The sequence below is a fragment of the Mobula birostris genome, chromosome 13 (assembly GCF_030028105.1).
Source record: "Mobula birostris isolate sMobBir1 chromosome 13, sMobBir1.hap1, whole genome shotgun sequence".
NCBI lineage: Eukaryota > Metazoa > Chordata > Chondrichthyes > Myliobatiformes > Myliobatidae > Mobula > Mobula birostris.
The window spans coordinates 5,222,215-5,247,228 of NC_092382.1; the positions used below are offsets into that span (position 1 = coordinate 5,222,215).

At 56.6% G+C, this 25,014-nt stretch overlaps 1 protein-coding gene and 2 pseudogenes across 1 annotated transcript in view; 2 read left to right on the top strand and 1 right to left on the bottom strand.

Annotated features, from left to right (window-relative positions):
* The window catches only part of LOC140207367 (uncharacterized), a 14,155-nt pseudogene extending 7,103 nt beyond the window's left edge, over positions 1-7,052 (top strand).
* LOC140208253 (NACHT, LRR and PYD domains-containing protein 3-like) overlaps positions 1-25,014 on the bottom strand; it is a 228,195-nt gene that overhangs the window by 171,431 nt on the left and 31,750 nt on the right.
* On the top strand, positions 10,532-13,785 carry LOC140207368 (uncharacterized; annotated as a pseudogene).

The window sequence follows — 25,014 nt, forward strand, 5'->3', positions numbered from 1 at the left end:
CAGGACCTTGTCAGGCGTGTTTCGGGTCTCACATTGTGTCAGGACCCTATCAGTGATGAGTGGGGTTCTCATAGTGTGTCAGGACTCTGTCAGGGGTGTGTTGGGTCTCAAAGTGTGTCAGGACCCTGTAAGGGGTGTGTGGGATGTCACAGTGTGTCAGGACCCTGTCAGTGGTGTGTGTGGTCTCAGAGTGTTTCAGGATCCTGTCAGGGGTGTGTTGGGTCTCGCTGAGTGTCAGGACCATTTCAGTGGTGTGTAGGGTCTCACAGTGCATCTGGGTGTGTGGGAGCTCACAGTTTGTTAGGACCATGTCAGAGGTGTGTTTATTCTCAAAGTGCGTCAGGAATCTGCCAGGGGTGTGTGGGGTCTCACAGAGTGTCAGGACCCTGTCAGTAGTGTGTGGGGTCTCACAGTGTGTCAGGAACCTGCCAGGGGTGTGTGGGGTCTCACAGTGTGTCAGGACCCTGTCAGTAGTGTGTGGGGTCTCACAGTGTGTCAGGACCCTGTCAGGGGTGTGTGGGGTTTCACAGTGTGTCAGGAATCTGTCAGGGGTGTGTAAGGTCTCACAGTTTGTCAGGACCCTGTCAGGGATTAGTGGGGATCTCACAGTATGTCAGGATTCTGAAAGGGGTATGTTGGGTCTCAAACTGTGTCAAGACCCTGTCAGGGTTGTGTGGGGCCTCGCAGTGCATCAGGACCCTGTCAGGGGTGTCTGGCGTCTCGCAGTGCGTCAGGACCCTGTCAGGGGTGTGTGGCGTCTCACAGTTTGTCAGGACCCTGTCAGCGGTGTATGTGGTTTCACAGTGTGTCAGGATTCTGAAAGGGGTTTGTTAGGTCTCAAAGTGTGTCACGACCCTGTCAGGGGTGTGTGGGGTCTGACTGTGTGTCAGGACCCTGTCAGGGATGTGTGGGGATCTCACAGTCTGTCAGGGCCCTGTCAGGGGTGTGTAGGGTCTCACAGTTTGTCAGGACCTGTCAGGGGTGTGTTTAGTCTCAAAGTGCGTCAGGAATCTGCGAGGGGTGTGTGTGGTCTCGCAGTGTGTCAGGACCCTGTCAGCGGTGTGTGGGGTCTCACTGTGTGTCAGGACCCTGTCAGGGGCGTGTGGGGACTCACAGTTTATCAGTGCCCTGTTAGGTATGTGTTGGGTTGCACAGTGTGTCAGGACTCTGTCAGGGGTGTGTAAGGTATCACAGTTTGTCTGGATCCTGTTAGTAGTGTGTGGAGTCACACAGTGTGTCAAGACCGTGTCAGTAGTTTGTGGGGTCTCACAGTGGGTCAGGGTCTCACAGTATGCCAAGACGCTAACTATGTTCTGTGGGGTCTGTCAGTGAGTCCGGACCCTGTCAGGTGTGTGTGGGGTCTCACAGTGTGTCAGGACCCTGTCAGGTGTTTGTTGTCTCACAGTGTGTCAGAACCCTACCAGGGGGGTGTGGGGTGTCACATTGTGTCAGGAACCTGTCAGTTGTGTGTGGGGTCTCATTGTGTGTCTGGACCCTGTCAGGGGTGTGTAAGGTCTCACGGTTTGTCAGGACCCTGTCAGCAGTGTGTGTGGTCTCACAGTGTGTCAGGAGCCTGTCAGAGCTGTGTGGGATCTCACAGTTTGTCTGGATCCTGTTAGTAGTGTGTGGAGTCACACAGTGTGTCAAGACCGTGTCAGTAGTTTGTGGGGTCTCACAGTGTGTCAGGACCCTGTCAGGTGTGTGTGGGGTCTCACAGTGTGTCAGGACCCTGTCAGGTGTGTGTCGGGTCTCACAGTGTGTCAGAACCCTGCCGGGGGGTGTGGGGTGTCACAATGTGTCAGGACCCTATCCGGTGAGTGTGGGAGTCTTAGAGTGTGTCTCTTTCATGTGTGTGTGGGGTCTCACAGTGTGTCAGGACCCTGTTGTGGCGGGGGTGGGAGCGTGTCTCACAATGTGTCAGGAACCTGTGTGGGGTCTCACAATGTGTCAGCACCACAGCTGCGTTGTGTGGGGTTTCACAGTGTGTCAGGGAACAGTCAGGTTAGTGTGGGGTCTCACAGCGTGTCACGATCCTGCCATGGTTGTGTGGGGTCTCACAGTGTGTCAGGACCCTGTCAGGGGTGTATGAGGTCTCACAGTAGGTCAGGACCCTAACTACGTTCCGTGGGGTCTGACAGTGAGTCAGATCTCGTCAAGGGTGTTTGGGGTCTCTCAGTGGGTCAGGACCCTGCCAGAGGTGTGTGGGGTGTCACACTGTGTCAGGACCCTGCCAGAGGTGTGTGGGGGTCTCACACTGTGTCAGGACCCTGTCAGTTGTGTGCGGGGTCTGACAGGGAGTCAGGACCCTGTCAGGGGTGTGTGGGGTCTCATACTGTCTCAGGATTTTGTCAGGGGTGTGTGGCATCTCGCAATGTGTCAGGACCCTATCCGGTGCGTGTGGGGGTTTTAGAGTGTGTCCTCTTCATCTCGTGTGTGCGGTGTCTTACGATTTGTAAGGAGCCTGTCAGGGGTGTGTGTGGTCTCACAGTGTGTCAGAATCCTGTCAGGGGTGTGTGGGTCTCACAGTGTGTCAGGACTGTGTCAGTGGCTTGTGGGGTCTCACAGTATGTCAGGACGCTAAATAGGTTCTGTGGGGTCTGACAGTGAGTCAGGACCCTGCCAGGGGTGTGTGGGTCACAGAGTGTGTCAAGACCCGTCAGGGGTGTGTGGGGTCTCATAGTGTGTTAGGAACCTGTCAGGGGTGTGTGGGGATCTCAGTGTGTTAGGACCCTGTCAGGGGTGTGTGGGGATCTCACAGTGTGTCAAGACCCTGCCAGGGGTGTGGGGGGTCTCACACTGTCTCAGCATTTTGCCAGGGGTGTATAGCGTCTGGGAATGTGCAATGTGTCAGGACCCTATCAGGTGCCTGTGGGGATCTTAGAGTGTGTCCTCTCCGTCTCATGGGTGTGTGGGATCTCCTAGTGGGTCAGGAAACTGTCAGGGGTGACTGGGGTCTCACACTGTGTCAGGATCTTGACAGGTGTGTGTGGGGTCTCACAGTGTGTCAGGACCCTGTCAGATGTTTGTGGGGTATCTCAGTATTTCAGGATCCCTCCATGGGTGTGTGGGGTGTCTCACACTGTGTCAGGACTCTGTCCGGGGTGTGTGGGGTCTGACAGTGTGTGAGGACCCTGTCAGGGGTGCGTGGGGTCTCACAGTGTGTCAGGATCCTGTCAGCGGTGTGTGGCGTCTCACAGTGTGTCAGGACCCTGTCAGGGGTGTGTGGGGTTTCACAGTGTGTCAGGAACCTGTCAGGGGTGTGTGGGGTCTCGCAGTGCGTCAGGACCCTGCCAGGGGTGTGTGGGGTCTCACAGTGTGTCAGGATCCTGCAGGTGTGTGTGGGGTCTCACAGTGTGTCAAGACCCTGCAAGGGGTGTGGGGGGGGGGGGGTCTCACACAGTCTCTGCATTTTGTCAGGGGTGTATGGCATCTGGCAATGTGTCAGGACCCTATCCGGTGCGTGTGGGGGTCTTAAGAGTGTGTTCTCTCCCTCTCATGTGAGTGTGGGGCCTCACAGTGTGTCAGGAAACTGTGAGGGGTGTGTGGGGTGTCACAGTGTCTCAGGACCCTGTCAGGTGTCTGTGGGGTCCCACAACGTGTCAGGACACTGTCAGGGATGTGTCGGGTCTCACAATTTGTCAGGACCACAACTGGGCTGTGTGGGGTCTCACAGTTTGTCAGGACCCTGTCAGGGATGTCTTTGGTCTCACATTGTGTCAGGAACCTGTCGGGGTGTGTGGGATCTCACACTGTGTCAGGACACTGTCAGCGATGTGTGGGGCCTCACAGTTTGTCAGTATGCCGTCAGAGGTTTGTGGGGTCTCACGGTGGATCAGGACCCTGTCATGGGTGTCTGGGGTTTCACAGTGTGTCAGGACACTGTCACGGGTTTGTGGGGTCTCACAGTGTGTCAGGACCCTGCCAGGGGTGTGGGTTCTCACACTGTGTCAGGACCCTGTCAGGGGTGTGTGGGGTCTCACTGAGTGTCAGGACTCTTTCAGTCGTGTGTAGGGTCCTGCAGTGCTTCGTGATGTGCGGGAGCTCACAGTTTGTCAGGACCAAGTCAGGGGTGTGTTTAGTCTCAAAGTGCGTCAGGAACCTGCCAGGGGTGTGTGGGGTCTCACTGTGTGTCAGGACCCTGTATGGGGTGGGTAGGGACTCACAGTCTGTCAGGACCTGTCAGGGATGTGTGGGTCTTCACGGCGTGTCAGAAGCCTGTCAGGGGCATGTGTGGTCTCACAGTTTGTCAGGCCCCTGTTAGGTATGTGTTGGGTTGCAAGTGTGTCAGGACCCTGTCAGCGGTGTGCGTGGTTTCTCAGTGTGTCAGGACTCCGTCAGGGGTGTTTGGGGTCTCACAGTGTTTCAAGACCCTGTCAGAGCTGTGTGGGGTCTCACAGTTTGTCTGGATCCTGTTAGTAGTCTGTGGAGTCACACAGTGTGTCAAGACCGTGTCAGTAGTTTGTGGGGTCTCAGAGTGGGTCATGGTCTCACAGTATGCCAGGACACTAACTATGTTTTGTGGGGTCTGACAGTGAGTCTGGACCCTGTCAGGGGTGTGTGGGGTGTCACAGTGTGTCAGGACCCTATCAGGTGTTTGTGGGTCTCTCAGTGTGTCAGAACCCTTCCAGGGGTGTGTGGTGTCTCACACTGTGTCAGGATCTTGTCAGGGGTGTGTGGGGTCTCACAGTGTGTCAGGACCCTATCCGGTGAGTGTGGGGGTCTTAGAGTATGTCCCTTTCATGTGTGTGTGGGGTCTCACAGTGTGTCAGGACCCTGTCAGGTGTTTGTTGTCTCACAGTGTGTCAGAACCCTGCCAGGGGGGTGTAGGGTGTCTCATTGTGTCAGGAACCTGTCAGTTGTGTGTGGGGTTTCACTGTGTGTCCGGACCCTGTCAGGGGTGTGTGGAGATCTCACAGTGTGTCAAGACCCTGCCAGGGGTGTGGGGGGTCTCACACTGTCTCAGCATTTTGCCAGGGGTGTATGGCGTCTGGCAATGTGTCAGGACCCTATCCGGTGCGTGTGGGGATGTTACAGTGTGTTCTCTCCCTCTCATGTGTGTGTGGCGTCTCACAGTGTGTCAGGACCCTGCCAGGGGTGTGTGGGGTCTCACAGTGTGTCAAGACCCTGTCAGCGGTTATTGGGGTCTCACAGTGTGTCAGGATCTTGTCAGGGGTGTTTTGGCTCTCAGAGTGTGTCAGGACTCTGCCAGGGGTGTGTAGGGTCTCAGAGTGCATCAGGGGTGTGTGGGTTCACACAGATTATCAGCATCCTGCCAGGTGTGTGTGGATCACACAGTGTGTCAGGACCCTGTCAGGTGTGTGTCGGGTCTCACAATGTGTCAGGACCCCAACTGGGTTGTGTGGGGTCTCACACTGTGTCAGGACCCTGTCAGCGACGTGTGGGGTCTCACAGTGTGTCAGGACCCCGTCAGAGGTTTGTGGGATCTCACACTGTGTCAGGACCCTGTCAGCGATGTGTGGGGTCTCACAGTGTGTCAGGACCCCGTCAGAGGTTTGTGGCGTCTCACAGTGGGTCAGGACCCTGGCATGGGTGTCTGGGGTTTCACAGTGTGTCTGGACACTGTCACGGGTTTGTGGGGTCTCACAGTGTGTCAGGACCCTGCCAGGGGTGTGGGGGTCTCACACTGAGTCAGGACCCGTCAGGGGTGTGGGGGTCTCACACTGAGTCAGAACCCATCAGGGGTGTGTGGGGACTCACTGTGTGTCAGGACCCTGCTAGGGGTGTGGGGGTCTCACACTGAGTCAGGACCCGTCAGGGGTGTGTGGGGACTCACTGTGTGTCAGGACCCTGCCAGGGGTGTGTAGGCTCTCAGAGTGCATCAGGGGTGTGTGGGTTCACACAGATTGTCAGCACCCTGCCAGGGGTGTGTGGGTCACACAGTGTCAGGAACCTGTCAGGGGTGTGTGGGGTCTCAGTGTGTCAGGATCCTGCAAAAGTGTGTGGGGTCTCACAGTGTGTCAGGACTCTGTCAGTTGTGTGTTGGGTCTCAAAGTGTGTCAATACCTTGTCAGGGGCGTGTGGGGTCTCACAGTGTGTCACGACACTGTCAGGAATGTGTGGGGTCTCACAGTGTGACAAGACCCAGTCAGGGGCGTGTGGGTTTTCACAGTGTGTCAGGACTCTGTCAGTTGTGTGTTGGGTCTCAAAGTGTGTCAGTACCTTGTCAGGGGTGTGTGGGGATCTCACAGTGTGTCAAGACCCTGCCAGGGGTGTGGGGGTTCTCAGACTGTCTCAGGATTTTGCCAGGGGTGTATGGCGTCTGCCAATGTGTCAGGTCCCTATCCGGTGGGTGTGGAGGTCTTAGAGTGTGTCACCTCTCTCTATCGTGTGTGTGGGGCCTCACAGTGTGTCAGGAACCTATGAGCGGTGTGTGGGGTGTCACAGTGTGTCAGGACCCTGTATTGGGTGTTTGTGGTCTCACAGTGTGTCAGGACCCTGTCAGGTGTCTGTGGGGTCTCACAGTGTGTCAGGACACTATCAGGGATGTGTTGGGTTTCACAATGTGTCAGGAGCCCAACTGGGTTGTGTGGGGTCTCACCGTTTGTCAGGACCAAGTCAGGGGTGTGTTTAGTCTCAAAGTGCGTCAGGAATCTGCCAGGGGTCTGTGGGGTCTCACAATGTGTCAGGAACCTGTTAGAGGTGTGTGGGGTCTCACATTGTGTCAGGATTCTGTCAGGGGTATGTGGTGTCTCACAGTTTGTCAGGACCCTGTCAGCGGTGTGTGGGGTCTCACAGTTTGTCAGGACCCTGTCAGGGATGTCTCAAGGTGCATCAGGAATCTGCCAGGGGTGTGTGGGGTCTCACAGTGTGTCAGGACGCTGTCACGGGTGTGTGGGGTCTCACTGTGTGTCAGGACCCTGTATGGGGTGGGTAGGGACTCACAGTCTGTCAGGACCTGTCAGGGATGTGTGGGGCTTCACGGTGTGTCCAGACTTTGTCAGGGGTGTGTGGGGATCTCACAGTGTGTCAGGACCCTGTCAGGTGTGCGTGGGTATCTCACAGTGCATCAGGGCCCTGTCAGGGATGTGTAGGGTCGCACAGTGCATCAGGGGTGTGTGGGATCACACAGATTTTCAGGACTCTGCCAGGGGTGTGTGGGGTCTCACAGTGTGTCAGGACCCTGTCAGGAGTGTGTGGGGTCTCACTGTGTGTCAGGACCCTGTAAGGGGTGTGTAGGGTCTCACAGTTTGTCAGGGCCCTGTTAGGTATGTGTGGGGTTGTACAGTGTGCAGGGCTCTGTCAGGGCTGTGTAAGGTCTCACGGTTTGTCAGGACCCTGTCAGGGGTGTGTGGGGTTTCACAGCGTGTCAGGAGCCTGTCAGGTGAGTTTGGGGTCTCACAGTGTGTCAGGGCCCTGTCAGGGGTGTGTGGGGATCTCACAGTGTGTCAGGACCCTGTCTGGTGTGTGTGGGGATCTCACAGTTTGTCAGGATCCTTTCAGTGGTGTGTAGGGTCTCACACTGTGTCAGGGTGTGTGGGAGCTCACAGTTTGTCAGTGCCACGTCAGGGGTGTGTTTAGTCTCAAGGTGCATCAGGAATCTGCCAGGGGTGTGTGGGGTTTCACAGTGTGTCAGGACCCTGTCAGGTGTGCGTGGGTATCTCACAGTGCATCAGGGCCCTGTCAGGGATGTGCAGGGTCGCACAGTGCATCAGGGGTGTGTGGGATCACACAGATTTTCAGGACCCTGTCTGGTGTGTGTGGGGATCTCACAGTGTGTCAGGATCCTTTCAGTGGTGTGTAGGGTCTCACACTGTGTCAGGGTGTGTGGGAGCTCACAGTTTGTCAGTGCCACGTCAGGGGTGTGTTTAGTCTCAAGGTGCATCAGGAATCTGCCAGGGGTGTGTGGGGTTTCACAGTGTGTCAGGACCCTGTCAGGTGTGCGTGGGTATCTCACAGTGCATCAGGGCCCTGTCAGGGATGTGCAGGGTCGCACAGTGCATCAGGGGTGTGTGGGATCACACAGATTTTCAGGACTCTGTCAGGAGTGTGTGGGGTCTCACAGTGTGTCAGGACCCTGCCAATGGTGTGTTTGGACTCACAGTGTGTAAGGAAACTGCCAGATAATGTTTGGGGTCTCACAGTATGTCAGGATCCTGTCAGGGGTTTTTTGAGTCTCACAGGGTGTCAGGACCCTGCCAGGGGTGTGTGGGGTCTCACAGTGTGTCAGGACCCTGTAAGGGGTGTGTAGGGTCTCACAGTTTGTCAGGGCCCTGTCAGGAGTGTGTGGGGTCTCACAGTGTGTCAGGACCCTGTAAGGGGTGTGTAGGGTCTCACAGTTTGTCAGGGCCCTGTTAGGTATGTATGGGGTTGTACAGTGTGCAGGACTCTGTCAGGGGTGTGTGGGGTTTCACAGTGTGTCAGGAGCCTGTCAGGCGTGTTTGGGGTCTCACAGTGTGTCAGGACCCTGTCAGGTGTGTGTGGGGTCTCACAGTGTGTCAGGACCCTGTCAGGTGTGTGTCGGGTCTCACAGTGTGTCAGAACCCTGCCGGGGGGTGTGGGGTGTCACAATGTGTCAGGACCCTATCCGGTGAGTGTGGGAGTCTTAGAGTGTGTCTCTTTCATGTGTGTGTGGGGTCTCACAGTGTGTCAGGACCCTGTTGTGGCGGGGGTGGGAGCGTGTCTCACAATGTGTCAGGAACCTGTGTGGGGTCTCACAATGTGTCAGCACCACAGCTGCGTTGTGTGGGGTTTCACAGTGTGTCAGGGAACAGTCAGGTTAGTGTGGGGTCTCACAGCGTGTCACGATCCTGCCATGGTTGTGTGGGGTCTCACAGTGTGTCAGGACCCTGTCAGGGGTGTATGAGGTCTCACAGTAGGTCAGGACCCTAACTACGTTCCGTGGGGTCTGACAGTGAGTCAGATCTCGTCAAGGGTGTTTGGGGTCTCTCAGTGGGTCAGGACCCTGCCAGAGGTGTGTGGGGTGTCACACTGTGTCAGGACCCTGCCAGAGGTGTGTGGGGGTCTCACACTGTGTCAGGACCCTGTCAGTTGTGTGCGGGGTCTGACAGGGAGTCAGGACCCTGTCAGGGGTGTGTGGGGTCTCATACTGTCTCAGGATTTTGTCAGGGGTGTGTGGCATCTCGCAATGTGTCAGGACCCTATCCGGTGCGTGTGGGGGTTTTAGAGTGTGTCCTCTTCATCTCGTGTGTGCGGTGTCTTACGATTTGTAAGGAGCCTGTCAGGGGTGTGTGTGGTCTCACAGTGTGTCAGAATCCTGTCAGGGGTGTGTGGGTCTCACAGTGTGTCAGGACTGTGTCAGTGGCTTGTGGGGTCTCACAGTATGTCAGGACGCTAAATAGGTTCTGTGGGGTCTGACAGTGAGTCAGGACCCTGCCAGGGGTGTGTGGGTCACAGAGTGTGTCAAGACCCGTCAGGGGTGTGTGGGGTCTCATAGTGTGTTAGGAACCTGTCAGGGGTGTGTGGGGATCTCAGTGTGTTAGGACCCTGTCAGGGGTGTGTGGGGATCTCACAGTGTGTCAAGACCCTGCCAGGGGTGTGGGGGGTCTCACACTGTCTCAGCATTTTGCCAGGGGTGTATAGCGTCTGGGAATGTGCAATGTGTCAGGACCCTATCAGGTGCCTGTGGGGATCTTAGAGTGTGTCCTCTCCGTCTCATGGGTGTGTGGGATCTCCTAGTGGGTCAGGAAACTGTCAGGGGTGACTGGGGTCTCACACTGTGTCAGGATCTTGACAGGTGTGTGTGGGGTCTCACAGTGTGTCAGGACCCTGTCAGATGTTTGTGGGGTATCTCAGTATTTCAGGATCCCTCCATGGGTGTGTGGGGTGTCTCACACTGTGTCAGGACTCTGTCCGGGGTGTGTGGGGTCTGACAGTGTGTGAGGACCCTGTCAGGGGTGCGTGGGGTCTCACAGTGTGTCAGGATCCTGTCAGCGGTGTGTGGCGTCTCACAGTGTGTCAGGACCCTGTCAGGGGTGTGTGGGGTTTCACAGTGTGTCAGGAACCTGTCAGGGGTGTGTGGGGTCTCGCAGTGCGTCAGGACCCTGCCAGGGGTGTGTGGGGTCTCACAGTGTGTCAGGATCCTGCAGGTGTGTGTGGGGTCTCACAGTGTGTCAAGACCCTGCAAGGGGTGTGGGGGGGGGGGTCTCACACAGTCTCTGCATTTTGTCAGGGGTGTATGGCATCTGGCAATGTGTCAGGACCCTATCCGTTGCGTGTGGGGGTCTTAAGAGTGTGTTCTCTCCCTCTCATGTGAGTGTGGGGCCTCACAGTGTGTCAGGAAACTGTGAGGGGTGTGTGGGGTGTCACAGTGTCTCAGGACCCTGTCAGGTGTCTGTGGGGTCCCACAACGTGTCAGGACACTGTCAGGGATGTGTCGGGTCTCACAATTTGTCAGGACCACAACTGGGCTGTGTGGGGTCTCACAGTTTGTCAGGACCCTGTCAGGGATGTCTTTGGTCTCACATTGTGTCAGGAACCTGTCGGGGTGTGTGGGATCTCACACTGTGTCAGGACACTGTCAGCGATGTGTGGGGCCTCACAGTTTGTCAGTATGCCGTCAGAGGTTTGTGGGGTCTCACGGTGGATCAGGACCCTGTCATGGGTGTCTGGGGTTTCACAGTGTGTCAGGACACTGTCACGGGTTTGTGGGGTCTCACAGTGTGTCAGGACCCTGCCAGGGGTGTGGGTTCTCACACTGTGTCAGGACCCTGTCAGGGGTGTGTGGGGTCTCACTGAGTGTCAGGACTCTTTCAGTCGTGTGTAGGGTCCTGCAGTGCTTCGTGATGTGCGGGAGCTCACAGTTTGTCAGGACCAAGTCAGGGGTGTGTTTAGTCTCAAAGTGCGTCAGGAACCTGCCAGGGGTGTGTGGGGTCTCACTGTGTGTCAGGACCCTGTATGGGGTGGGTAGGGACTCACAGTCTGTCAGGACCTGTCAGGGATGTGTGGGTCTTCACGGCGTGTCAGAAGCCTGTCAGGGGCATGTGTGGTCTCACAGTTTGTCAGGCCCCTGTTAGGTATGTGTTGGGTTGCAAGTGTGTCAGGACCCTGTCAGCGGTGTGCGTGGTTTCTCAGTGTGTCAGGACTCCGTCAGGGGTGTTTGGGGTCTCACAGTGTTTCAAGACCCTGTCAGAGCTGTGTGGGGTCTCACAGTTTGTCTGGATCCTGTTAGTAGTCTGTGGAGTCACACAGTGTGTCAAGACCGTGTCAGTAGTTTGTGGGGTCTCAGAGTGGGTCATGGTCTCACAGTATGCCAGGACACTAACTATGTTTTGTGGGGTCTGACAGTGAGTCTGGACCCTGTCAGGGGTGTGTGGGGTGTCACAGTGTGTCAGGACCCTATCAGGTGTTTGTGGGTCTCTCAGTGTGTCAGAACCCTTCCAGGGGTGTGTGGTGTCTCACACTGTGTCAGGATCTTGTCAGGGGTGTGTGGGGTCTCACAGTGTGTCAGGACCCTATCCGGTGAGTGTGGGGGTCTTAGAGTATGTCCCTTTCATGTGTGTGTGGGGTCTCACAGTGTGTCAGGACCCTGTCAGGTGTTTGTTGTCTCACAGTGTGTCAGAACCCTGCCAGGGGGGTGTAGGGTGTCTCATTGTGTCAGGAACCTGTCAGTTGTGTGTGGGGTTTCACTGTGTGTCCGGACCCTGTCAGGGGTGTGTGGAGATCTCACAGTGTGTCAAGACCCTGCCAGGGGTGTGGGGGGTCTCACACTGTCTCAGCATTTTGCCAGGGGTGTATGGCGTCTGGCAATGTGTCAGGACCCTATCCGGTGCGTGTGGGGATGTTACAGTGTGTTCTCTCCCTCTCATGTGTGTGTGGCGTCTCACAGTGTGTCAGGACCCTGCCAGGGGTGTGTGGGGTCTCACAGTGTGTCAAGACCCTGTCAGCGGTTATTGGGGTCTCACAGTGTGTCAGGATCTTGTCAGGGGTGTTTTGGCTCTCAGAGTGTGTCAGGACTCTGCCAGGGGTGTGTAGGGTCTCAGAGTGCATCAGGGGTGTGTGGGTTCACACAGATTATCAGCATCCTGCCAGGTGTGTGTGGATCACACAGTGTGTCAGGACCCTGTCAGGTGTGTGTCGGGTCTCACAATGTGTCAGGACCCCAACTGGGTTGTGTGGGGTCTCACACTGTGTCAGGACCCTGTCAGCGACGTGTGGGGTCTCACAGTGTGTCAGGACCCCGTCAGAGGTTTGTGGGATCTCACACTGTGTCAGGACCCTGTCAGCGATGTGTGGGGTCTCACAGTGTGTCAGGACCCCGTCAGAGGTTTGTGGCGTCTCACAGTGGGTCAGGACCCTGGCATGGGTGTCTGGGGTTTCACAGTGTGTCTGGACACTGTCACGGGTTTGTGGGGTCTCACAGTGTGTCAGGACCCTGCCAGGGGTGTGGGGGTCTCACACTGAGTCAGGACCCGTCAGGGGTGTGGGGGTCTCACACTGAGTCAGAACCCATCAGGGGTGTGTGGGGACTCACTGTGTGTCAGGACCCTGCTAGGGGTGTGGGGGTCTCACACTGAGTCAGGACCCGTCAGGGGTGTGTGGGGACTCACTGTGTGTCAGGACCCTGCCAGGGGTGTGTAGGCTCTCAGAGTGCATCAGGGGTGTGTGGGTTCACACAGATTGTCAGCACCCTGCCAGGGGTGTGTGGGTCACACAGTGTCAGGAACCTGTCAGGGGTGTGTGGGGTCTCAGTGTGTCAGGATCCTGCAAAAGTGTGTGGGGTCTCACAGTGTGTCAGGACTCTGTCAGTTGTGTGTTGGGTCTCAAAGTGTGTCAATACCTTGTCAGGGGCGTGTGGGGTCTCACAGTGTGTCACGACACTGTCAGGAATGTGTGGGGTCTCACAGTGTGACAAGACCCAGTCAGGGGCGTGTGGGTTTTCACAGTGTGTCAGGACTCTGTCAGTTGTGTGTTGGGTCTCAAAGTGTGTCAGTACCTTGTCAGGGGTGTGTGGGGATCTCACAGTGTGTCAAGACCCTGCCAGGGGTGTGGGGGTTCTCAGACTGTCTCAGGATTTTGCCAGGGGTGTATGGCGTCTGCCAATGTGTCAGGTCCCTATCCGGTGGGTGTGGAGGTCTTAGAGTGTGTCACCTCTCTCTATCGTGTGTGTGGGGCCTCACAGTGTGTCAGGAACCTATGAGCGGTGTGTGGGGTGTCACAGTGTGTCAGGACCCTGTATTGGGTGTTTGTGGTCTCACAGTGTGTCAGGACCCTGTCAGGTGTCTGTGGGGTCTCACAGTGTGTCAGGACACTATCAGGGATGTGTTGGGTTTCACAATGTGTCAGGAGCCCAACTGGGTTGTGTGGGGTCTCACCGTTTGTCAGGACCAAGTCAGGGGTGTGTTTAGTCTCAAAGTGCGTCAGGAATCTGCCAGGGGTCTGTGGGGTCTCACAATGTGTCAGGAACCTGTTAGAGGTGTGTGGGGTCTCACATTGTGTCAGGATTCTGTCAGGGGTATGTGGTGTCTCACAGTTTGTCAGGACCCTGTCAGCGGTGTGTGGGGTCTCACAGTTTGTCAGGACCCTGTCAGGGATGTCTCAAGGTGCATCAGGAATCTGCCAGGGGTGTGTGGGGTCTCACAGTGTGTCAGGACGCTGTCACGGGTGTGTGGGGTCTCACTGTGTGTCAGGACCCTGTATGGGGTGGGTAGGGACTCACAGTCTGTCAGGACCTGTCAGGGATGTGTGGGGCTTCACGGTGTGTCCAGACTTTGTCAGGGGTGTGTGGGGATCTCACAGTGTGTCAGGACCCTGTCAGGTGTGCGTGGGTATCTCACAGTGCATCAGGGCCCTGTCAGGGATGTGTAGGGTCGCACAGTGCATCAGGGGTGTGTGGGATCACACAGATTTTCAGGACTCTGCCAGGGGTGTGTGGGGTCTCACAGTGTGTCAGGACCCTGTCAGGAGTGTGTGGGGTCTCACTGTGTGTCAGGACCCTGTAAGGGGTGTGTAGGGTCTCACAGTTTGTCAGGGCCCTGTTAGGTATGTGTGGGGTTGTACAGTGTGCAGGGCTCTGTCAGGGCTGTGTAAGGTCTCACGGTTTGTCAGGACCCTGTCAGGGGTGTGTGGGGTTTCACAGCGTGTCAGGAGCCTGTCAGGTGAGTTTGGGGTCTCACAGTGTGTCAGGGCCCTGTCAGGGGTGTGTGGGGATCTCACAGTGTGTCAGGACCCTGTCTGGTGTGTGTGGGGATCTCACAGTTTGTCAGGATCCTTTCAGTGGTGTGTAGGGTCTCACACTGTGTCAGGGTGTGTGGGAGCTCACAGTTTGTCAGTGCCACGTCAGGGGTGTGTTTAGTCTCAAGGTGCATCAGGAATCTGCCAGGGGTGTGTGGGGTTTCACAGTGTGTCAGGACCCTGTCAGGTGTGCGTGGGTATCTCACAGTGCATCAGGGCCCTGTCAGGGATGTGCAGGGTCGCACAGTGCATCAGGGGTGTGTGGGATCACACAGATTTTCAGGACCCTGTCTGGTGTGTGTGGGGATCTCACAGTGTGTCAGGATCCTTTCAGTGGTGTGTAGGGTCTCACACTGTGTCAGGGTGTGTGGGAGCTCACAGTTTGTCAGTGCCACGTCAGGGGTGTGTTTAGTCTCAAGGTGCATCAGGAATCTGCCAGGGGTGTGTGGGGTTTCACAGTGTGTCAGGACCCTGTCAGGTGTGCGTGGGTATCTCACAGTGCATCAGGGCCCTGTCAGGGATGTGCAGGGTCGCACAGTGCATCAGGGGTGTGTGGGATCACACAGATTTTCAGGACTCTGTCAGGAGTGTGTGGGGTCTCACAGTGTGTCAGGACCCTGCCAATGGTGTGTTTGGACTCACAGTGTGTAAGGAAACTGCCAGATAATGTTTGGGGTCTCACAGTATGTCAGGATCCTGTCAGGGGTTTTTTGAGTCTCACAGGGTGTCAGGACCCTGCCAGGGGTGTGTGGGGTCTCACAGTGTGTCAGGACCCTGTAAGGGGTGTGTAGGGTCTCACAGTTTGTCAGGGCCCTGTCAGGAGTGTGTGGGGTCTCACAGTGTGTCAGGACCCTGTAAGGGGTGTGTAGGGTCTCACAGTTTGTCAGGGCCCTGTTAGGTATGTATGGGGTTGTACAGTGTGCAGGACTCTGTCAGGGGTGTGTGGGGTTTCACAGTGTGTCAGGAGCCTGTCAGGCGTGTTTGGGGTCTCACAGTGTGTCAGGACCCTGTCAGGTGTGTGTGGGGTCTCACAGTGTGTCAGGACCCTGTCAGGTGTGTGTCGGGTCTCACAGTGTGTCAGAACCCTGCCGGGGGGTGTGGGGTGTCACAATGTGTCAGGACCCTATCCGGTGAGTGTGGGAGTCTTAGAGTGTGTCTCTTTCATGTGTGTGTGGGGTCTCACAGTGTGTCAGGACCCTGTTGTGGCGGGGGTGGGAGCGTGTCTCACAATGTGTCAGGAACCTGTGTGGGGTCTCACAATGTGTCAGCACCACAGCTGCGTTGTGTGGGGTTTCACAGTGTGTCAGGGAACAGTCAGGTTAGTGTGGGGTCTCACAGCGTGTCACGATCCTGCCATGGTTGTGTGGGGTCTCACAGTGTGTCAGGACCCTGTCAGGGGTGTATGAGGTCTCACAGTAGGTCAGGACCCTAACTACGTTCTGTGGGGTCTGACAGTGAGTCAGATCTCGTCAAGGGTGTTTGGGGTCTCTCAGTGGGTCAGGACCCTGCCAGAGGTGTGTGGGGTGTCACACTGTGTCAGGACCCTGCCAGAGGTGTGTGGGGTCTCACACTGTGTCAGGACCCTGTCAGTTGTGTGCGGGGTCTGACAGGGAGTCAGGACCCTGTCAGGGGTGTGTGGGGTCTCATACTGTCTCAGGATTTTGTCAGGGGTGTGTGGCATCTCGCAATGTGTCAGGACCCTATCCGGTGCGTGTGGGGGTTTTAGAGTGTGTCCTCTTCATCTCGTGTGTGCGGTGTCTTACGATTTGTAAGGAGCCTGTCAGGGGTGTGTGTGGTCTCACAGTGTGTCAGAATCCTGTCAGGGGTGTGTGGGTCTCACAGTGTGTCAGGACTGTGTCAGTGGCTTGTGGGGTCTCACAGTATGTCAGGACGCTAAATAGGTTCTGTGGGGTCTGACAGTGAGTCAGGACCCTGCCAGGGGTGTGTGGGTCACAGAGTGTGTCAAGACCCGTCAGGGGTGTGTGGGGTCTCATAGTGTGTTAGGAACCTGTCAGGGGTGTGTGGGGATCTCAGTGTGTTAGGACCCTGTCAGGGGTGTGTGGGGATCTCACAGTGTGTCAAGACCCTGCCAGGGGTGTGGGGGGTCTCACACTGTCTCAGCATTTTGCCAGGGGTGTATAGCGTCTGGGAATGTGCAATGTGTCAGGACCCTATCAGGTGCCTGTGGGGATCTTAGAGTGTGTCCTCTCCGTCTCATGGGTGTGTGGGATCTCCTAGTGGGTCAGGAAACTGTCAGGGGTGACTGGGGTCTCACACTGTGTCAGGATCTTGACAGGTGTGTGTGGGGTCTCACAGTGTGTCAGGACCCTGTCAGATGTTTGTGGGGTATCTCAGTATTTCAGGATCCCTCCATGGGTGTGTGGGGTGTCTCACACTGTGTCAGGACTCTGTCCGGGGTGTGTGGGGTCTGACAGTGTGTGAGGACCCTGTCAGGGGTGCGTGGGGTCTCACAGTGTGTCAGGATCCTGTCAGCGGTGTGTGGCGTCTCACAGTGTGTCAGGACCCTGTCAGGGGTGTGTGGGGTTTCACAGTGTGTCAGGAACCTGTCAGGGGTGTGTGGGGTCTCGCAGTGCGTCAGGACCCTGCCAGGGGTGTGTGGGGTCTCACAGTGTGTCAGGATCCTGCAGGTGTGTGTGGGGTCTCACAGTGTGTCAAGACCCTGCAAGGGGTGTGGGGGGGGGGGTCTCACACAGTCTCTGCATTTTGTCAGGGGTGTATGGCATCTGGCAATGTGTCAGGACCCTATCCGTTGCGTGTGGGGGTCTTAAGAGTGTGTTCTCTCCCTCTCATGTGAGTGTGGGGCCTCACAGTGTGTCAGGAAACTGTGAGGGGTGTGTGGGGTGTCACAGTGTCTCAGGACCCTGTCAGGTGTCTGTGGGGTCCCACAACGTGTCAGGACACTGTCAGGGATGTGTCGGGTCTCACAATTTGTCAGGACCACAACTGGGCTGTGTGGGGTCTCACAGTTTGTCAGGACCCTGTCAGGGATGTCTTTGGTCTCACATTGTGTCAGGAACCTGTCGGGGTGTGTGGGATCTCACACTGTGTCAGGACACTGTCAGCGATGTGTGGGGCCTCACAGTTTGTCAGTATGCCGTCAGAGGTTTGTGGGGTCTCACGGTGGATCAGGACCCTGTCATGGGTGTCTGGGGTTTCACAGTGTGTCAGGACACTGTCACGGGTTTGTGGGGTCTCACAGTGTGTCAGGACCCTGCCAGGGGTGTGGGTTCTCACACTGTGTCAGGACCCTGTCAGGGGTGTGTGGGGTCTCACTGAGTGTCAGGACTCTTTCAGTCGTGTGTAGGGTCCTGCAGTGCTTCGTGATGTGCGGGAGCTCACAGTTTGTCAGGACCAAGTCAGGGGTGTGTTTAGTCTCAAAGTGCGTCAGGAACCTGCCAGGGGTGTGTGGGGTCTCACTGTGTGTCAGGACCCTGTATGGGGTGGGTAGGGACTCACAGTCTGTCAGGACCTGTCAGGGATGTGTGGGTCTTCACGGCGTGTCAGAAGCCTGTCAGGGGCATGTGTGGTCTCACAGTTTGTCAGGCCCCTGTTAGGTATGTGTTGGGTTGCAAGTGTGTCAGGACCCTGTCAGCGGTGTGCGTGGTTTCTCAGTGTGTCAGGACTCCGTCAGGGGTGTTTGGGGTCTCACAGTGTTTCAAGACCCTGTCAGAGCTGTGTGGGGTCTCACAGTTTGTCTGGATCCTGTTAGTAGTCTGTGGAGTCACACAGTGTGTCAAGACCGTGTCAGTAGTTTGTGGGGTCTCAGAGTGGGTCATGGTCTCACAGTATGCCAGGACACTAACTATGTTTTGTGGGGTCTGACAGTGAGTCTGGACCCTGTCAGGGGTGTGTGGGGTGTCACAGTGTGTCAGGACCCTATCAGGTGTTTGTGGGTCTCTCAGTGTGTCAGAACCCTTCCAGGGGTGTGTGGTGTCTCACACTGTGTCAGGATCTTGTCAGGGGTGTGTGGGGTCTCACAGTGTGTCAGGACCCTATCCGGTGAGTGTGGGGGTCTTAGAGTATGTCCCTTTCATGTGTGTGTGGGGTCTCACAGTGTGTCAGGACCCTGTCAGGTGTTTGTTGTCTCACAGTGTGTCAGAACCCTGCCAGGGGGGTGTAGGGTGTCTCATTGTGTCAGGAACCTGTCAGTTGTGTGTGGGGTTTCACTGTGTGTCCGGACCCTGTCAGGGGTGTGTGGAGATCTCACAGTGTGTCAAGACCCTGCCAGGGGTGTGGGGGGTCTCACACTGTCTCAGCATTTTGCCAGGGGTGTATGGCGTCTGGCAATGTGTCAGGACCCTATCCGGTGCGTGTGGGGATGTTACAGTGTGTTCTCTCCCTCTCATGTGTGTGTGGCGTCTCACAGTGTGTCAGGACCCTGCCAGGGGTGTGTGGGGTCTCACAGTGTGTCAAGACCCTGTCAGCGGTTATTGGGGTCTCACAGTGTGTCAGGATCTTGTCAGGGGTGTTTTGGCTCTCAGAGTGTGTCAGGACTCTGCCAGGGGTGTGTAGGGTCTCAGAGTGCATCAGGGGTGTGTGGGTTCACACAGATTATCAGCATCCTGCCAGGTGTGTGTGGATCACACAGTGTGTCAGGACCCTGTCAGGTGTGTGTCGGGTCTCACAATGTGTCAGGACCCCAACTGGGTTGTGTGGGGTCTCACACTGTGTCAGGACCCTGTCAGCGACGTGTGGGGTCTCACAGTGTGTCAGGACCCCGTCAGAGGTTTGTGGGATCTCACACTGTGTCAGGACCCTGTCAGCGATGTGTGGGGTCTCACAGTGTGTCAGGACCCCGTCAGAGGTTTGTGGCGTCTCACAGTGGGTCAGGACCCTGGCATGGGTGTCTGGGGTTTCACAGTGTGTCTGGACACTGTCACGGGTTTGTGGGGTCTCACAGTGTGTCAGGACCCTGCCAGGGGTGTGGGGGTCTCACACTGAGTCAGGACCCGTCAGGGGTGTGGGGGTCTCACACTGAGTCAGAACCCATCAGGGGTGTGTGGGGACTCACTGTGTGTCAGGACCCTGCTAGGGGTGTGGGGGTCTCACACTGAGTCAGGACCCGTCAGGGGTGTGTGGGGACTCACTGTGTGTCAGGACCCTGCCAGGGGTGTGTAGGCTCTCAGAGTGCATCAGGGGTGTGTGGGTTCACACAGATTGTCAGCACCCTGCCAGGGGTGTGTGGGTCACACAGTGTCAGGAACCTGTCAGGGGTGTGTGGGGTCTCAGTGTGTCAGGATCCTGCAAAAGTGTGTGGGGTCTCACAGTGTGTCACGACACTGTCAGGAATGTGTGGGGTCTCACAGTGTGTCAGGACTCTGTCAGTTGTGTGTTGGGTCTCAAAGTGTGTCAATACCTTGTCAGGGGCGTGTGGGGTCTCACAGTGTGTCACGACACTGTCAGGAATGTGTGGGGTCTCACAGTGTGACAAGACCCAGTCAGGGGCGTGTGGGTTTTCACAGTGTGTCAGGACTCTGTCAGTTGTGTGTTGGGTCTCAAAGTGTGTCAGTACCTTGTCAGGGGTGTGTGGGGATCTCACAGTGTGTCAAGACCCTGCCAGGGGTGTGGGGGTTCTCAGACTGTCTCAGGATTTTGCCAGGGGTGTATGGCGTCTGCCAATGTGTCAGGTCCCTATCCGGTGGGTGTGGAGGTCTTAGAGTGTGTCACCTCTCTCTATCGTGTGTGTGGGGCCTCACAGTGTGTCAGGAACCTATGAGCGGTGTGTGGGGTGTCACAGTGTGTCAGGACCCTGTATTGGGTGTTTGTGGTCTCACAGTGTGTCAGGACCCTGTCAGGTGTCTGTGGGGTCTCACAGTGTGTCAGGACACTATCAGGGATGTGTTGGGTTTCACAATGTGTCAGGAGCCCAACTGGGTTGTGTGGGGTCTCACCGTTTGTCAGGACCAAGTCAGGGGTGTGTTTAGTCTCAAAGTGCGTCAGGAATCTGCCAGGGGTCTGTGGGGTCTCACAATGTGTCAGGAACCTGTTAGAGGTGTGTGGGGTCTCACATTGTGTCAGGATTCTGTCAGGGGTATGTGGTGTCTCACAGTTTGTCAGGACCCTGTCAGCGGTGTGTGGGGTCTCACAGTTTGTCAGGACCCTGTCAGGGATGTCTCAAGGTGCATCAGGAATCTGCCAGGGGTGTGTGGGGTCTCACAGTGTGTCAGGACGCTGTCACGGGTGTGTGGGGTCTCACTGTGTGTCAGGACCCTGTATGGGGTGGGTAGGGACTCACAGTCTGTCAGGACCTGTCAGGGATGTGTGGGGCTTCACGGTGTGTCCAGACTTTGTCAGGGGTGTGTGGGGATCTCACAGTGTGTCAGGACCCTGTCAGGTGTGCGTGGGTATCTCACAGTGCATCAGGGCCCTGTCAGGGATGTGTAGGGTCGCACAGTGCATCAGGGGTGTGTGGGATCACACAGATTTTCAGGACTCTGCCAGGGGTGTGTGGGGTCTCACAGTGTGTCAGGACCCTGTCAGGAGTGTGTGGGGTCTCACTGTGTGTCAGGACCCTGTCAGGGGTGTGTGGAGATCTCACAGTGTGTCAAGACCCTGCCAGGGGTGTGGGGGGTCTCACACTGTCTCAGCATTTTGCCAGGGGTGTATGGCGTCTGGCAATGTGTCAGGACCCTATCCGGTGCGTGTGGGGATGTTACAGTGTGTTCTCTCCCTCTCATGTGTGTGTGGCGTCTCACAGTGTGTCAGGACCCTGCCAGGGGTGTGTGGGGTCTCACAGTGTGTCAAGACCCTGTCAGCGGTTATTGGGGTCTCACAGTGTGTCAGGATCTTGTCAGGGGTGTTTTGGCTCTCAGAGTGTGTCAGGACTCTGCCAGGGGTGTGTAGGGTCTCAGAGTGCATCAGGGGTGTGTGGGTTCACACAGATTATCAGCATCCTGCCAGGTGTGTGTGGATCACACAGTGTGTCAGGACCCTGTCAGGTGTGTGTCGGGTCTCACAATGTGTCAGGACCCCAACTGGGTTGTGTGGGGTCTCACACTGTGTCAGGACCCTGTCAGCGACGTGTGGGGTCTCACAGTGTGTCAGGACCCCGTCAGAGGTTTGTGGGATCTCACACTGTGTCAGGACCCTGTCAGCGATGTGTGGGGTCTCACAGTGTGTCAGGACCCCGTCAGAGGTTTGTGGCGTCTCACAGTGGGTCAGGACCCTGGCATGGGTGTCTGGGGTTTCACAGTGTGTCTGGACACTGTCACGGGTTTGTGGGGTCTCACAGTGTGTCAGGACCCTGCCAGGGGTGTGGGGGTCTCACACTGAGTCAGGACCCGTCAGGGGTGTGGGGGTCTCACACTGAGTCAGAACCCATCAGGGGTGTGTGGGGACTCACTGTGTGTCAGGACCCTGCTAGGGGTGTGGGGGTCTCACACTGAGTCAGGACCCGTCAGGGGTGTGTGGGGACTCACTGTGTGTCAGGACCCTGCCAGGGGTGTGTAGGCTCTCAGAGTGCATCAGGGGTGTGTGGGTTCACACAGATTGTCAGCACCCTGCCAGGGGTGTGTGGGTCACACAGTGTCAGGAACCTGTCAGGGGTGTGTGGGGTCTCAGTGTGTCAGGATCCTGCAAAAGTGTGTGGGGTCTCACAGTGTGTCAGGACTCTGTCAGTTGTGTGTTGGGTCTCAAAGTGTGTCAATACCTTGTCAGGGGCGTGTGGGGTCTCACAGTGTGTCACGACACTGTCAGGAATGTGTGGGGTCTCACAGTGTGACAAGACCCAGTCAGGGGCGTGTGGGTTTTCACAGTGTGTCAGGACTCTGTCAGTTGTGTGTTGGGTCTCAAAGTGTGTCAGTACCTTGTCAGGGGTGTGTGGGGATCTCACAGTGTGTCAAGACCCTGCCAGGGGTGTGGGGGTTCTCAGACTGTCTCAGGATTTTGCCAGGGGTGTATGGCGTCTGCCAATGTGTCAGGTCCCTATCCGGTGGGTGTGGAGGTCTTAGAGTGTGTCACCTCTCTCTATCGTGTGTGTGGGGCCTCACAGTGTGTCAGGAACCTATGAGCGGTGTGTGGGGTGTCACAGTGTGTCAGGACCCTGTATTGGGTGTTTGTGGTCTCACAGTGTGTCAGGACCCTGTCAGGTGTCTGTGGGGTCTCACAGTGTGTCAGGACACTATCAGGGATGTGTTGGGTTTCACAATGTGTCAGGAGCCCAACTGGGTTGTGTGGGGTCTCACCGTTTGTCAGGACCAAGTCAGGGGTGTGTTTAGTCTCAAAGTGCGTCAGGAATCTGCCAGGGGTCTGTGGGGTCTCACAATGTGTCAGGAACCTGTTAGAGGTGTGTGGGGTCTCACATTGTGTCAGGATTCTGTCAGGGGTATGTGGTGTCTCACAGTTTGTCAGGACCCTGTCAGCGGTGTGTGGGGTCTCACAGTTTGTCAGGACCCTGTCAGGGATGTCTCAAGGTGCATCAGGAATCTGCCAGGGGTGTGTGGGGTCTCACAGTGTGTCAGGACGCTGTCACGGGTGTGTGGGGTCTCACTGTGTGTCAGGACCCTGTATGGGGTGGGTAGGGACTCACAGTCTGTCAGGACCTGTCAGGGATGTGTGGGGCTTCACGGTGTGTCCAGACTTTGTCAGGGGTGTGTGGGGATCTCACAGTGTGTCAGGACCCTGTCAGGTGTGCGTGGGTATCTCACAGTGCATCAGGGCCCTGTCAGGGATGTGTAGGGTCGCACAGTGCATCAGGGGTGTGTGGGATCACACAGATTTTCAGGACTCTGCCAGGGGTGTGTGGGGTCTCACAGTGTGTCAGGACCCTGTCAGGAGTGTGTGGGGTCTCACTGTGTGTCAGGACCCTGTAAGGGGTGTGTAGGGTCTCACAGTTTGTCAGGGCCCTGTTAGGTATGTGTGGGGTTGTACAGTGTGCAGGGCTCTGTCAGGGCTGTGTAAGGTCTCACGGTTTGTCAGGACCCTGTCAGGGGTGTGTGGGGTTTCACAGCGTGTCAGGAGCCTGTCAGGTGAGTTTGGGGTCTCACAGTGTGTCAGGGCCCTGTCAGGGGTGTGTGGGGATCTCACAGTGTGTCAGGACCCTGTCTGGTGTGTGTGGGGATCTCACAGTTTGTCAGGATCCTTTCAGTGGTGTGTAGGGTCTCACACTGTGTCAGGGTGTGTGGGAGCTCACAGTTTGTCAGTGCCACGTCAGGGGTGTGTTTAGTCTCAAGGTGCATCAGGAATCTGCCAGGGGTGTGTGGGGTTTCACAGTGTGTCAGGACCCTGTCAGGTGTGCGTGGGTATCTCACAGTGCATCAGGGCCCTGTCAGGGATGTGCAGGGTCGCACAGTGCATCAGGGGTGTGTGGGATCACACAGATTTTCAGGACCCTGTCTGGTGTGTGTGGGGATCTCACAGTGTGTCAGGATCCTTTCAGTGGTGTGTAGGGTCTCACACTGTGTCAGGGTGTGTGGGAGCTCACAGTTTGTCAGTGCCACGTCAGGGGTGTGTTTAGTCTCAAGGTGCATCAGGAATCTGCCAGGGGTGTGTGGGGTTTCACAGTGTGTCAGGACCCTGTCAGGTGTGCGTGGGTATCTCACAGTGCATCAGCGCCCTGTCAGGGATGTGCAGGGTCGCACAGTGCATCAGGGGTGTGTGGGATCACACAGATTTTCAGGACTCTGTCAGGAGTGTGTGGGGTCTCACAGTGTGTCAGGACCCTGCCAATGGTGTGTTTGGACTCACAGTGTGTAAGGAAACTGCCAGATAATGTTTGGGGTCTCACAGTATGTCAGGATCCTGTCAGGGGTTTTTTGAGTCTCACAGGGTGTCAGGACCCTGCCAGGGGTGTGTGGGGTCTCACAGTGTGTCAGGACCCTGTAAGGGGTGTGTAGGGTCTCACAGTTTGTCAGGGCCCTGTCAGGAGTGTGTGGGGTCTCACAGTGTGTCAGGACCCTGTAAGGGGTGTGTAGGGTCTCACAGTTTGTCAGGGCCCTGTTAGGTATGTGTGGGGTTGTACAGTGTGCAGGACTCTGTCAGGGGTGTGTGGGGTTTCACAGTGTGTCAGGAGCCTGTCAGGCGTGTTTGGGGTCTCACAGTGTGTCAGGACCCTGTCAGGTGTGTGTGGGGTCTCACAGTGTGTCAGGACCCTGTCAGGTGTGTGTCGGGTCTCACAGTGTGTCAGAACCCTGCCGGGGGGTGTGGGGTGTCACAATGTGTCAGGACCCTATCCGGTGAGTGTGGGAGTCTTAGAGTGTGTCTCTTTCATGTGTGTGTGGGGTCTCACAGTGTGTCAGGACCCTGTTGTGGCGGGGGTGGGAGCGTGTCTCACAATGTGTCAGGAACCTGTGTGGGGTCTCACAATGTGTCAGCACCACAGCTGCGTTGTGTGGGGTTTCACAGTGTGTCAGGGAACAGTCAGGTTAGTGTGGGGTCTCACAGCGTGTCACGATCCTGCCATGGTTGTGTGGGGTCTCACAGTGTGTCAGGACCCTGTCAGGGGTGTATGAGGTCTCACAGTAGGTCAGGACCCTAACTACGTTCCGTGGGGTCTGACAGTGAGTCAGATCTCGTCAAGGGTGTTTGGGGTCTCTCAGTGGGTCAGGACCCTGCCAGAGGTGTGTGGGGTGTCACACTGTGTCAGGACCCTGCCAGAGGTGTGTGGGGTCTCACACAGTGTCAGGACCCTGTCAGTTGTGTGCGGGGTCTGACAGGGAGTCAGGACCCTGTCAGGTGTGTGTGGGGTCTCATACTGTCTCAGGATTTTGTCAGGGGTGTGTGGCATCTCGCAATGTGTCAGGACCCTATCCGGTGCGTGTGGGGGTTTTAGAGTGTGTCCTCTTCATCTCGTGTGTGCGGTGTCTTACGATTTGTAAGGAGCCTGTCAGGGGTGTGTGTGGTCTC